The sequence below is a fragment of the Narcine bancroftii genome, chromosome 9 (assembly GCF_036971445.1).
Source record: "Narcine bancroftii isolate sNarBan1 chromosome 9, sNarBan1.hap1, whole genome shotgun sequence".
Classification (NCBI taxonomy): domain Eukaryota; kingdom Metazoa; phylum Chordata; class Chondrichthyes; order Torpediniformes; family Narcinidae; genus Narcine; species Narcine bancroftii.
Window position 1 is genome coordinate 1,163,885 of NC_091477.1, and position 13,384 is coordinate 1,177,268.

The 13,384-nt window shown below is 46.7% G+C and overlaps 1 protein-coding gene across 4 annotated transcripts in view; it reads left to right on the top strand.

Annotated features, from left to right (window-relative positions):
• The window catches only part of flt4 (fms related receptor tyrosine kinase 4), a 115,614-nt gene that overhangs the window by 22,358 nt on the left and 79,872 nt on the right, over positions 1 to 13,384 (top strand). Inside the window, exon 2 of one of the 4 annotated variants that reach the window (XM_069897956.1) lies at positions 12,487 to 12,565. The exons of the other annotated variants lie outside the window; for them this stretch is intronic. The gene's annotated coding sequence lies outside the window, so the exon portion shown is untranslated. The remainder of the gene's footprint in view (positions 1 to 12,486; positions 12,566 to 13,384) is intronic. 4 annotated transcript variants of the gene reach the window in all.

Below are 13,384 nucleotides of genomic sequence, written 5' to 3' on the forward strand. Positions count from 1 at the left end.
TTTTCTTAGCTTGTTCTGTCTTAAGCTGCCATGCTAGGATTTTGTGCATTTTTTCACCTAGTTCATAATATTTCTGTTTTGTCTTCATTATATTTTTCTCCACCTTATATGTTTGTAGTGTTTCATATTTTATTTTTTTATCCGCCAATTCTCTTCTTTTAGTAATATCTTCCTTCATTATTAATTCTTTTTCTATGTTTACTATTTCCCTTTCCAACTGCTCTGTTTCCTGATTATAGTCCTTCTTCATCTTGGTTACATAACTTATTATTTGCCCTCTAATGAATGCTTTCATTGCATCCCACAGTATAAACTTATCTTCCACTGATTCCGTATTTATTTCAAAATACATTTTAATTTGTTTTTCAATAAATTCTCTAAAATCCTGCCTTTTAAGTAACATGGGGTTTAATCTCCATCTATACATTCTTGGAGGGATGACCTCTAACTTTACTGTCAATATTAAGGGTGAATGGTCCGATAGTATTCTAGCTTTATATTCTGTTTTTTTTACTCTATCTTGCATACGAGCTGATAACAAAAATAGGTCTATTCTTGAGTATGTTTTATGTCTAGCCGAGTAATATGAATATTCCTTTTCCTTTGGGTGTTGTTTCCTCCATATATCCAAAAGTTGCATTTCTTCCATCGATTTAATTATAAATTTGGTTACTTTGTTCTTTCTGTTAATTTTTTCCCAGTTTTGTCCATATTTGAATCCAAATTCAGGTTGAAATCCCCTCCTATTAATATGTTCCCTTGCGTATCTGCTATCTTCAAAAAAATATCTTGCATGAACTTTTGATCTTCTTCGTTAGGTGAATATACATTGAGTAGATTCCAAAACTCCGAATATATCTGACATTTTATCATTACATATCTCCCTGCTGGATCTATTATTTCCTCTTATATTTTAAATGGCACATTTTTACTAATTAATATAGCTACTCCTCTTGCTTTTGAATTATACGATGCTGCTGTACGTGTCCTACCCAATCTCTCTTTAATTTCTTATGCTCCAATTCAGTTAAATGTGTTTCTTGCACAAATGCTATATCAATTTTTTCTTTTTTCAGTAAATTTAGTAGTTTCTTCCTTTTAATTTGGTTATGTATTCCATTAATATTTAAAGTCATATAGTTCAACGTAGCCATTTTATACTTTGTTTATCTTCCCTTTCCGTTTCTCCATCATTACTTTTCCTTCTTATCCATTTCTGTTTTCTTGTTTTGAATCCTTTATAAGACAACATTCCTAAAACATCAAACATTTTCCTTATTCTCCTATTTAAAACTTCTTTAGCCCCAATCCCCCCTTCCCCTCCTGAGTTGTCCTTTATCCCTTGTCGGACAACCACATCTCCCCTCTCCATTTGGATTTGCGAATTCACTCGCAAACGTCAGCTGATTTTGCAGTGACCGTAATACCCCCCCACCCAGCCCCCCCAGAAAAGATTTTGCTTTTCATATGTGACAAAGGTCACTCTTTTAATTCCCTCCTTATTCCCTCTATTCCTTTTCCTTCCCTTATTAATTCTTGTCTATACTATCTATATTTTCCTCTAAATACGGATACATTCATGTATGCACATTATACATATACACACATATACCTCTTTACCCACATACATATACATCGTGGTCATTTTTACTCTTATTACATGTCTTCATCTCTCTGTTTGTTTTGTAGTTGTTCTGCAAATTTCCTTGCTTCCTCTGGATCCGAGAATAGTTTTTTTTTCCATAAGATCGTTTTCGATGTTTTGAACTCTTTCCTGCTCTTCAGGAGTTCAAAACTTATGTCTTTTTAGTTTGCAGTCTTTTGTACTCTTGTTACACGTCTTCATCTCTCAGTCTATTTTGTAATTGTTCTGCAAATTTTCGTGCTTCCTCTGGATCCGAGAATAGTCTGTTTTGTTGTCCTGGAATAAATATTTTCAATACCGCTGGATGCTTTAGTATAAATTTATTCCCTTTCTTCCATAAAATCGCCTTTGCTGTATTGAACTCCTTTCTCTTCTTCAGGAGTTCAAAACTTATATCTGGATAAATGAAGATTTTTTGCCCTTTGTACTCCAGTGGCTTATTGTCCTCTCTTACTTTTTCCATTGTCTTCTCCAGTACCTTTTCTCTTGTAGTATATCTTAGGAATTTTACTAAAACAGATCTTGGCTTTTGTTGTGATTGTGGTTTAAAGGCCAATGCTCTATGTGCCCTTTCTATTTCCATTTCTTGCTGTAGTTCTGGACATCCTAGGATCCTAGGGATCCAATCTTTTATAAACTCTCTCATATTCTTGCCTTCTTCATCTTCCTTAAGGCCCACTATCTTTATGTTATTTCTTCTGTTATGGTTTTCCATTGTATCTATTTTTTGAGCTAGTAGTTCTTGTGTCTCTTTAGTTTTTTTATTAGATTTCTCCAATTTCTTTTTTAAGTCTTCTACTTCCATTTCTGCTGCTACTGCCCGCTCTTCCATCTTGTCCATTTTCTTTCCCATTTCTGTTAAGGTCATCTCCATTTTATTCATTTTCTCTTCTGTGTTGTTTATTCTTTTTCTTAAATCCTTAAATTCCTGTGTTTGCCATTCTTTAAATGACTCCATGTATCCTTTAATAAGAGCAAGTATATCCTTTACCTTGCCTTTCTTTTCTTCTATTTCACCATACTCTTCCTCTTCTTCTTCCTCTGGGTTGGCCATCTGTTGTTTCTTTGGTGCCCTTTCCTCCTCTTCTTTCTTGTTTCTATTGTCTTCTGTGGTCTCCTCTTGCTGCAGGTGTTCTGCAGCTGTCATTGCCGGCTGTGGAGATCGACACCCCAGCTGGTCCCCCCTCCCGTCGGTGTGTTTTTTTTCATGCGCGGTTGCGCACTTTTACTCGGCTCTGCGAGCCATTTTTGTAGTCCATTATTTACCGACCTGAGGGAGCGGGTTTCTCTCTCCACCGCGGGCCTCTTCAAACAGGTAAGGCCTTCACCTTCTTCCTCCGTTGTCTTCTCTTCCTCTCTTCTTACCGTTCGTTTCGACTTTTCTTTTTTCGTCGCCATCTTCTTTCCACCTTTATACTCACTTTTCTTTGATTTTTATTTCTGTGCCTTTGTGTTTTCTCTTGTTTTTCCCGACTTTTCTGGAGAGGGCTGGAGTTCTCCGTCCGGCCACTACTCCATCACGTGACTCCTCCTCACATAACCTTTCCTGGCACCAAATTACATCCACAGAATCAGAATTTATTGTCATGAAATGTCAAAATGTATTGTTTTGTGGCCATATTATATGTGGAAATATTGCTATACATTACATTAAAAAATAAATAGGTGCAAAAGAAGAGCGAATGAGGCAGTGTCTGTGGTTCATTGACCATTCAGAAATCTGATGGCAGAGGGGAAGAAGCTGTCCTTGTGCCTTTTGATGGTAGCAGTGAGGGCATGGCCTGGGTTGATAGAAGCTACTTTCTTGAGAGACCTCCTCTTGCAGATGTCCTCGATGGAGTGAAGTCTGATGTCCATGATGGTGCAGGCCAAGTTCTGTAATCCTGTCCTGAGCATTGGCATCTCAGTATCGGACAGTGATGCAGCTGGTCAGAATGCTCTCCACGGTACACCTGTAGAAATTTGCAAGAGTCCTTGGTAACAAACCAAATCTCCTCCAACTCCTCACATAGCCACTGGCGAGCCACCTCCATGATTGTATCAACATAGAGGTTCCAGGACAGAACCTCAGAGATGGTGACATCCAGGAAATTGAAGTTCTTGACCCTTTCCAGCACTGAACCCTCAATGAGGACTGGGTCGTGTTCTCCTGGTTTCCCCTTCCTAATATCCACAATCCATTCCTTACTTTTGCTAACGTTGAGTGCAAGGTTTTGTTATGATACCGCTTAACTAACTGATCCGTCTCCCTCCTGTACATGTCCTTATTGCCGTTTGTGATTCTGCCAACAACCATGGTGTCATTGGCAAATTTATCGATGGCATTGGAATTGTGCCTGGCCACACTGTCATGGGTGTGTAATGAGTAGAGCAGTGGGCTGAGCACACATCCTTGGGGTGGGCCTGTTTTGATCATCAGTGAGGAGGAGACATTGTTTCTGATTTGTACTGACTGTGGTTTTCCGATGAGAAAGTCAAGGATCCAGTTGCCGAGGGGATACAGAGGCCAAGGGTTTGGTGCTTGTTGACCAGGTCTGAGGGTGTAATGGTGTTGAAGTCTGAGCTGTAGATGCTGAAGAGTTGCCTGATGCACGAGTTTTCTGTTATCTAGATGATCCAGGGCTGAGTGAAGAGTCTACTGTGAAGCGATTGCAATGATAGGCAAATTGCAATGGGTCCAGATTTTTACTTGGGTGCGAGTTAATTCTGGCCATGACCAACCTCTCAAAGAATTTCATCACAGTAGATGTTGGTGCTACTGGGCGGTGGTTGTTGAGGCAGCTCACACCACTCTTCTTGAGCACTGGGAAGAATGATGCCATTTTGAAGCAGGTGGGAACCTCCAACAGAGGTTGAACATGTCCGTGAACACTCCAGCTCGTTGGTTGGCTCAGATTTTCAGTACCCTGCAAGATACGCCATCAGGGCCTGATGCCTTGTGAGGGTTCACTCTCTCGAATGATGTTCTGACGTTGGCCATCACCCATTTCTTCAGCCTGTCTACATTTCCCTGAAATCTATCAAAGTACTCTCCTCTCTGTCTCCAAAGTTTTGTTTATCTGCAAACTTGGAACATCCACAGGTTTCTTGAAGGAGTAATTGAGCTGATCCAACACTGGACCTGGTATTGGGAAATGAACCCAGCCAAGTTGTCTGAATTCCAGTCAGAGACTATTTTGGAAACAGGGATCATAACTGTAACTTTTCAGATGGAGAGAGAAAGACTGAAGCTCGAGGGGAAAGTGCCAAATTTGGCAGGAGCTGAGGAGAGTGCTGGGAGCAGGTGTTATTGGGGCAGGTATCCACAGCTGACACGTGGGCCCTGTTTACAGAGCAGCTGGTCAGAATTCAGGACCAGTGCATTCCAGCGAGGAAAGATGTGCAGAGCCAAGGGGCAGTCTCCTCGGATGGCGATCACTTTCAAATGTACACACAAAATAAAACGAAGCATGTGCAAGGTTTAGGAAGCTGATGTCAGGCAGGGACCCCGAGGAATATAAAAGAAGCAGTAAAGAATTTCAGCAGGGAATTAGGAGTGGTGACTTGTCCAGGTGAGTAGGATTAAGGAAAATCCCAAAGCAGTTCACCTTGACATTGAAAACAGGAGGGTAACTCAGGCAAAGAGGGAGTTTATGCATGGAGTCTGAGTAAGTGGACGAGGTGCTAAACTAGTAATAAAATCGTACCGTGGGTTGTAGATCAATTGGCTATAAGTAGACAGTTCAGGGTCGAGGGCCAATAGGGCCTTTTACCGTGTTGTATGTCTGAATTTAAAACAAATACATTTGGAGAGACTCAGCAGGTCCAAACAGCGCCCTTTACACAGCAAAGATAAAGGCACAGAACCAACGTTTCGGGCTTCAGCCCTCCATTAGCGTGGGAGCAAAACGTAGGCAGGTGCCCAAATAAAATGGTGGGGGGAGGGGCACAGGACCACAGGCAGGAGGTAATAGGTGGCGAAGGAAGGGAGGGCACAGCAGCAAACAGGGGGAGGGGGGATGGCTCTATGAATGGAAAGGTAAAGGGGGTGGAGAGATGGAGGAGAGGAGGCAGAAGGATGGTCAGGTCAAGTTTATTGTCATCTGATTGGACAAGTACAACCTGACGAAACAGCGTTCTCCGGTCCTCAGTGCAAAACAGGCAGACACACAACCAAACAGAACATATATTATACACATGCAGGACAAGTATTATATCGATAGAAATAAATCAATAAATATTGTTTTGTACAAATGATGGTTAGTGTGAGCAGTTCCTTTGGTCATTCAGCGTTCTTACTGCCTGTGGGAAGAAGCTGTTCCTTAGCCTGGTGGTGCTGGCGCTGATCCTCCTGGATCTCTTCCCCCAGGGGAGCAGCTGAAAGGGGTGGAAGGGGTCCTCAATAATTTTGCCCACCCTCTTCTGACAGTGATCCCAGTAGATTGTGTTGATGAGGGGGCTAAGGAGACTCAAGTGATCCTCTCTGACACTCTTATGGTCCCTGTGGATTGACCTCCAATAGGGAAAGGAGGGATAATGGGGAGTAGACTGGCTGAAACAGGAGAAATCGATGTTAATGCCACCCGGTTGGAGAGTGCCCAGATGGAAAATCCGGTGTTGCTTCTCCAGTGTAGTGTCCCTGGCCTGGCAGTGCCCTTACCAAGGAGAGAGACGTGGCTTGGTCTGGCACTGCAGAGGAGTCACATGGGCTTAAGATTCTAATGAATCTGCAGACGCTGTGATGTAGTCAAAGCACAGAGATGCCTGAGGAACTTGGCCAGTCTCGCAGTGTCCATAGGAGGTCAAGATATATTACTGACATTTCAGCCTTGAGCCTTCAGTAATATATTTTTACCTCTTGTGGACGCTGCAACACCGGCCAAGTTCTCCAGCAGCCAAGGATTCAGAACTTGGCGAGCGTGGCCCATATGGCTGTGCCCAAGTCATCGGTGTGTTTAACACTGAGCAGGGGTCTTTGTACTCATCCCCACTGCACGGAACCTGGGGGAGTCGATACAGGGTGGGGGCATGGGGTTGGTGTAGGATGAGTGTCCACAGCTGGTAGATGGTCCACACTGACTCTGAACCTCCTGTTTCCATGTTGTCTCCATCACCCGATAAGGGGGCAATGCCTGAGTTAAGGAGCAGGTGCGACCTGGGGGCAGGAGGAGGGCTGAAGACACCTGAAGGAGTCAAGGCCAAGATGGACGGAGTCCAGAAAGAACAGGGGTGGGGTGTAGCAATGGCTAGGGGTGGGGTGAGTGGGAAGGGAGATAGCTGAGCAGGGCTGGGGGGGTGAGTGATGGCTGGGGGGAGAGGGAAGCTGAAAGAGATGGGAGTCTAAAGCAAGAGGTCACTGAGTATGAAGAGCAGGCGGGCAGGTCACTGCTCAGAGATGTCCTCCTTCAGACAATGTGGCTGCCCCCCTCCTGTCATCAATTCAGCCCTCACCTGCACATCCTCTGTCACCCACTCATTTGCTCTGGCCTCCTCCGCCCTCACTGTAACAAGGTCAGGGTTGTCCTTGTCCTCCATTGTGGTCAAAATGGGTGGCACATTTAGTGTAGCGGTTTGTGCAATGCTGTTACAGCACTAGCGGTCGGGACCGGGGTTCAGCAAGGAGCTTCTCCGTTTTCTCCATGTCTGCATGGGGTTTTCCCAGGGCAATAATAAACCAAGCCCACCTTGTACCTTTCCCACCTGTCCTGGTGACTTCTCATGAATCTTCTTTGCACTCTCAACAGTTTAATGACATATTTTTGACAGCAAGCCAACCAGAACTGCACACAATCCTCCAAGTATGGTCTCTCTAACTTCTTAACGATAGGTTAAGTGAGTGTGCGAAGGTCTGGGAGAACTGTACAAGATTGGTAAATTCGAGCTTGCCCACTTTGGGAGGAAAAATTATTTAAACAGTGCAGAGTGACTTGGGAGCACTTGTGGATGAATTGTAAAATGTTGGTTTGCAGGTGCAGCAGATAACCGAGAAGGTAAATGGGACCTGGGCTTTACTGTTGGTGGGGGGATTGAATTTAAGAGCAAGGAGGCTGAAACTGTACAGGGGACTGGTGAGGCCACTCCTGGAGTCTTGTGTGAAGTTCTGGTCGCCTGACGAGAGAAAAGTTAGACTGACTGTGGAGGTGGTGCAGAGGGGGTTGACCAGGTTGGTTCTGTAAGTGAGGGGGTTCGCCTATGGGGAGAGATTGAGTCATCTGGGACCGTACTCGCTGGGAAATTAGAAGGATTTCATAGAAGCATTTAAAATTCTGAAAGAAATAGTTAAGATTGAAGTAGGGAGGTAGTTTCTGCTGACAGGTGAGACTAGATCTGGGGAAAGGCCTTAAGATTCAGGGGAGTAGATTTAGAATGGAGATGAGGAGGAAATGCTTCTCCCAGAGAGAGGGGAATCTGTGGAATTCTCTGCCCAAGAAAGTAGCAGAAGCTGCCTCATTAAATTAATTTAGGACACAGTTTGAGAGATTTTTGAACAATCCGGGAATTAAAGGTTATGGGAAATGGTGGGCAAGTAGAGCTGGTCCATGGCCAGATCTGCCACGATTTTATTGAATGGCAGAACAGGCTCGACGGGCCGAAGAGCTGACTTCTGCTCCTGTTATGCTCTTGTGTAAAGAGCAGGGGATTTTTGCTGAAGGATGAGGCTGACTCATGCAGCCAGCCCTCAGATCCACTATGGATCCTTTGGAAATATGGACAGAGAGATTTGGATGAAGTTTAATCTGGAGATGGTTAATTTTTGGAGATCAAATACAAGTGGAAAGTATGTTCAGTAAAACCCCTGTTATCTGGAATACGGAAATATAAAATTGGCCCAATGTGCTGTCAGTTTGCCAAGTACACAACACGCAGTCTCATCCAACCAGAAGATTCACTTGCCCAGCACCTACCAATTCCCATAGGTGCCAGATACCAGGGGTTTCACTGAAGTAAGTAAAAACACTGAAATGCTGGAGGAAGTTGGCAGGTCTCACAGGATCCAATGTTTTGGGCCTGGGCCCTGTGTTTTTCCGTGTTTCACGAAGTGACAGGACACTGGGAGAGTCAATGTGCAGAGGGATCTTGCTGTGCAAGTCCATTGCTTCTTGCAAGTGTCCACACAAGTGGGTAGGCAGGTGACGAACACAGACACGTGCTTGCCTGCATTGGGCCTGGCACTGGGTGAAGTGTGCAGAAGAAACGTTACTGCTGTGTGAAACACGATCAGAGTATTACGTGTGGTTCTGGTAGCTGTGTTACAGGAATGATGTGGAGGCTTTGGAGACAAGGCTCACCAGGATGTTGCCTGCTTCAGAGGTTAGGAGTTTGAGGAGAGGGTAGACAAATGGGTCTTTTTCTCTGGGGTGTTGGAGGCTGGGTGGGGGGGGTGAGGGGGTGGGGTGAGGGGATGTGGGGTGAGGGGGTGACTGTGTAGGTGAGGGTCTCTGTATGACATACAAGCATAAAGTGCTGGACACAGACTGGCAGCTCCTGTGGACAAAGAGACAGAGGTGATGTTTCAGGTTGGCAATGCTTGTAGACTGAGAAAAGTCACAAATGAAATATCTTTCACTGACAGAGGAGGGGATGGAGGGAGCGGAGGGGATGTCTGTGACAGGGTGGAGATGGAGGAGACGGAACATCACGAGTGGCGGTGTTGACTGGGGGTGGGGGAGGAGATTGCTGGGATCTGTTGGGGGAGGTGTGAGTCGAAGGAGATGAACGAAAATGAAAGGGGGGGGAGGAACAAGAATAAACAGCGGAGCCGTGAGAAATAAAAGCTGCAAATGTTAGAAATCGGCGATAAACGGAGAAGGCTGGAACTCTCGGCAGGTGGAGCAGGATCTGTGGAGAGAGCAACAGAGTATGTTTCACAGACTGATAATTGCTCACCAGAGCAGGTCCGTTCTCACACAAACTGAACCGGCTGGAACATGAAATTGTTGAATTCCTGAAATGCTGCATCAGAGAGAGATGATAAGACACTTCCTTGGTCTGGATCTGAGGTTCAGTGGGAAGGTGTAAGAGTCCAAAATGGAAAGGTCAGCAGGAGGCGAGAGATGGTTTGCCCCTGGCGGAGGTGTTGGGCAGCCTTTGGTTTCCCAGCGAGGAGGGAGGCACACCAATGCACTAAACTGCACGTGGCTGCTTCCCCTTCCCCTCGAAGCCCACTCCCTGGGTGGTTGGAAGGGTGGGGGCGAGCATTGCATCACCTGCAGTTGCATGAGGAGGGGGTTAGAATTGGAGAACCATAGAACACTGCAGCACAGAAACATACCCTTCAACCCATCGAGTCTATGCTCAACTATTATTCTATCCTGTCCCACAGATCTGCACCTGTACTATAGCCCTCCATATCTCTTCCGTTATGTACCTGTCCAAATTCTTCTTAAATGTTAAAACTGAGCCCACATTCCCCCTTTAGCTGGCAGCTTCTCCCACACCCCCACCGCTCTCTGTGTGTAGGTTCCCTTCCACCTTTCACTCTTACCCCATGTCATCTTGTTCTTGCCTCATCCACCCACAGTGGAAACAGCTTGCTCGCATTTACTCTGTCTGTCCCCCTCATCATTTTAAATACCTCCATCAAATCTCCCCCATTCTTGTACGCTCCAGGGAATAAAGTCTGATCCTGTTTAACCTTTTCCTGTAACTCAGTTCCTGAAGTCTCGGCAACATCCTCGTAAATCTTTGATCTCTTTCAATGTGGGAATGGTGGGGGGGGGGGGTGAGAGGGAACCAGGAGTGGTCCCTCCGAAACACTGGTAGGGGAGGGAGGGAGGGGGAAGGCATGGTTTGATGTCCACATTATTTTGGAAGCGGTGAAACTGATCTGCAGAAGGTGGAGGCAGTGAGGACAAGAGTGGACCATTCTCTGAGTGGGATGGGGGGGCGGGGAGATGGAGGTGAGAGCCCTGTGAGTACTGGCTGTGAGGGGGTTCCCAGAGTGCAGGAAAACACAAACCTGGGAGTGGAAGGGATCACAAGCACCAAGCACCACCAGTGGCGTAAAACCTCTCGGCACTGTTCTAGCCACCCGCCTGAGCTGCTCACAGTCACCCTGGATTTCAGAACCCACTGCCCCACCTCAAGCCAGCATCAAATTCTGGAGCAGAGGTCCACGTGGACCTGTTTCACCATCACCCCTTCCCCTAGGTCAGTGTGTTCTCCCTGAGTACTTCCCACCTCTTGCAAATGAATGGTCTCTGGGAACCCCACTATGTCTGCCTCTGTTTTCACCCTCTCTGGCCCACTGCTCTCCTTCCCCATCACTGCTACTTCCCACTCTCATTCTGAACTCTTCTCCTTTCCTCTCCTCCATCCCCACCTCAAGTGATAGCTGTGACCAAGATCCATTTGAAGACCAGAGACCCCAACAGCCACCAACCACACCTCCCCCCATCCTGCAGCTTGCAGGATCTCAACCCCAATCCCCCTGGGTCTTCATTCCATTCCCTCCTGCAGTCTTCACTCCATTCCCCCAGGATCTCCACCCCATTCCCCCTGGGGTCTCTATCCCATTCCCCCAGGGTCTCCTCCCCATTTTTCCCCACCAGGGACTCCACCCTGTTTCCCCCCCATTCCCCCCCAGGAATTCCACCCCATTACCCCCCCCAAAGACTCCACCCCATTAACCCCCCCAGGGTCTCCATCCCACTCCCCCCAGGGTCTCCATCCCACTCCCCCCAGGATCTCCACTCTGTTCCCCTCCAGGATCTCCACTCCGTTCCCCCCCAGGGTCTCCACCCCATTCCCCCCAGTTCTCCACCTGATTCCTCCCGGGGTCTCCGTCTCCATCTCACCTGATCTGATGACATCCCTTTCCACAGCAGTAGCTCTGAGATACCTTCCTTTTTCTGTAACCCTGGCTTTTTCTCCATCGTAGATGAGTTGTCAACCACGTGTATTCCGCTTCCCTCAGCTCTACTCTCACTCCTCATCCTGCCCAGGGCAAGGATCAGATTCCCTTAGTCATCTCCTTCCACCCTCCGTTTCCACTTGCTCTTCTGTGAGATGATGTCTCCTGCTGTCAACCATTGGGAAAATCTTCTCTCCAGGGCCATTCCCTCAGTTCCTGGTTCACACGTCCATCTCACTGCCACTCACTCCCCCTCTCACCACCAACCATACAACTGCAGGAGAATCATCGACTGCCTTTCAACCTCTTGTCTCCCCCCACATCCCAGGGTCTGAACAGTCCCAGGACAAGTTGTCATCCACTTGAACTTTTACTGAGATGCGTATGCCATTCACGATATGACTCCCTCCATGTCAGAGAGACCAAATACAGAATGTTTGGCCAGTAAGGGTGATTCTGGGCATCGGTCCCACTCCCACCCTGAACTAGTGTCAGAAAGCCAAGCCCAACACAATTGGACAAGCAGCTTATCTCCTGCCCAGGCACACGAGAGCTCGTCAAACTCTGAATTCAACAATTCCAGCCAGCCAGCCTTTCTAGTGTGTGCACTGACCACTTCTGTGAGAAGGTTATCAATCTGTGTTATTGACTCTGCCCTCCTACCTCCACAGATGCTGTTTGACTTGTTGAGCAGTTCCAGCACTTACTGCTTTGCCGCAGGTTTCCACGATCTGCACGACTGGTCTCACATCTCCTGCTTGGCCTTGTTTCTCCAACCTTCTGTTTCCATTCACATCCTTCTGTGTACACCTCGCTCAGACAGGGCAGCTGCAGTCCCTCCCTTTCCTGCCCAGCACCACCACTGCTGTGCCATTCAGTCTCGCCAAGTCTTCTCTATGCATGGACATTCTCTCTTCTCCTCCTGTGTCCTTCTCTGCAGCTCGAAAGGTGTTTGATTTCTAACTTTTCTCATCAACCTGAAACATTCACTCTGTTTCTCTCTCCACAGACGCTGCCTGACCTGCTATTTCCGGCATTTTCTGTTTTTATAAAGAGCAAGAAATCTATAAGTAAAAAGAGCGAAGATGGTAAGTATGAAGTGCTAGATCATTGAACATAAAGACCAGGAGCTCTGTGAACATTCAGATCGAGTCATCGTGGTATGCACAGAGACGGCTGGACCTGAAGTGGAGGAAGAGGCTGAGTTACCCACGTGAGAGAAATGGAGGGAAGTTATCTCTAAAACTGAGACGCCAGTCTCTCTCAGTGAGAAACGAGTGTGTGGGAGGCAGGAGATCACTGAGGAGGAGGAGGAGGTTGTTGATCAAGTAGCAGGAGACCCCTGCGTATAAATGAGGGAAATATAACAATCGAAATTTCCCTGAAATGGAATGAGGAGGTTTAAAAGCTGAGGCGTTGATGGGATGTGGATTTTCAATGGACACCTGATGAGGTGCCACATGGGGTTGTGGTCAGGACTGAAGGGGATGGAAGAGAAGGCAGAGATGCCTGGTGACAGGTGGGTTCCACAACAGAGGAGGTGGCAGTGATGTTCCCTGGGCTCCACTGTTGGTAAGATGTACAGCTTGCCTTTGGTCAGCGTGGCTGTGCTGACCACCATGCCAAATTAGCCTAACCCTATCTGCTGCACGTCTGCATCCCTCCATCCCCTGCTGTTCACTAATCTGCCCATATCTGCCACCACTCTCCCTGGTAGGGTAGGCCTTTCCAGGCACCCACCGCTCTTGGTGTAATTCAACTTACCCCACCTATCTCATTTAAATGTTCTCCTCTCACTTTGAGCATGTGCCTCCTGGAGTTTGACATTTTTACCCTGAGGAAATAATTCTATCCTGCCTCTCATGATCCTAGAAACTTCTAACAGGACAATTCTCAGCCTCCGACCC